Below are 1,382 nucleotides of genomic sequence, written 5' to 3' on the forward strand. Positions count from 1 at the left end.
GTATATGGAATGGTTACTTTGACAAAAACTATGGCAAACAAACCTACCATTTATATTCTAGTGTTATAGACAGTTATACTAATTTCTGCCCACTACTGCCCAGCACTGACCCATGCTAATAAATCTACTGCCTGGTTACATGACAATATATAGGACAGAAGGGTTACATGACAATATATAGGACAGAAGGGTTACATGACAATATATAGGACAGAAGATGCATTTATGGTGAAGGATGCAAATTCCTCCCACACGCGCCAGATTCTAGTGTCTGTTTTATATCAACCTGCCGCAAACTAAACAGAGACCTGAGCCATAAAATAGGTACATACATCCCTGTCAAAATCTCATCTAATCGACCACGAAATGACCTGAAAATAAATATAAGAATAGATTACCATGGAATAAAGAATAAAAAATAAAAGGCAAATGTGTTTATAACTACTGGGCAGTAGATTTATTAGCACCAGGTTGTGCCAGACAGACTGGCTGTACTGGGAGGTCCCGGGCAGTAATTAGTATAACCCATTATTGAGATTGATGACGCCTCTGTTGATTCATTGACAGTGGAGGAGTAGACCAATCTCTCTTGTATTAAATGTGTAAAGGGAAATGTCTGTCTTATTCCTGCCTCATCTCATCTTATTTTGTGGTTAAATAGAGATTGATAACTGATTTTACTGGGAATTTTTTTTTAATTTTAAAAGGAACCAAGCTCCCTTGGCTTCTGCTGGAGCTTGGAGGCTGCCATGATTGTTTGACACTATTTTCCTATGAAACTAATGTGAGGCCTTCTCAATCTCAGTTCAGTTTCAATTAATTTAAAGCACAGTGAGCACATATCATGGTCTCCCAAGTTTCAAGTGGATATAGACAGACTAGTCACATGATAACAAGAGGAGCATCCCATTTTGAAAGGCACTTCAGCATATACATTTTTTTCTGTCAGTTATAAATTTTTTTATGGTAATTCAGAGAAGGTAAATAGGTTAATGAAGCATCAGTGAAGCAAGGTTGTTTCTATTTTTTACACTGATTTATAATGCTCCATATTTATTTTGTAATAACCAGTTAGAACATATGCTTTGTTTGTAGTGTTCTAAAAATAACCAGTGACCAAGGGCATGTGAGAGATTACAAGAGGAAATATGTCACTTGACTGAATCCTATTTCTTATTCAAGTCTTATGACACTAGACTTTTTTTTTTTTCGAAATCTTTGTTGTGGACAATGATTCTTTAAGTGTAGGGGGGAGGGGGTATGCTTTTGTTATCAAGTTTTCATCATGTCAAGTTATCTTTCAATTTGATTCAAATAGTGTGAGTGAAGAGTGAAGAAACATGATCATACTTAACCCTTTCCCGACGGGTAGTATTCATTCA

The sequence above is a fragment of the Penaeus monodon genome, chromosome 30, assembly GCF_015228065.2.
Source record: "Penaeus monodon isolate SGIC_2016 chromosome 30, NSTDA_Pmon_1, whole genome shotgun sequence".
NCBI classification, from domain to species: Eukaryota; Metazoa; Arthropoda; class Malacostraca; order Decapoda; family Penaeidae; genus Penaeus; species Penaeus monodon.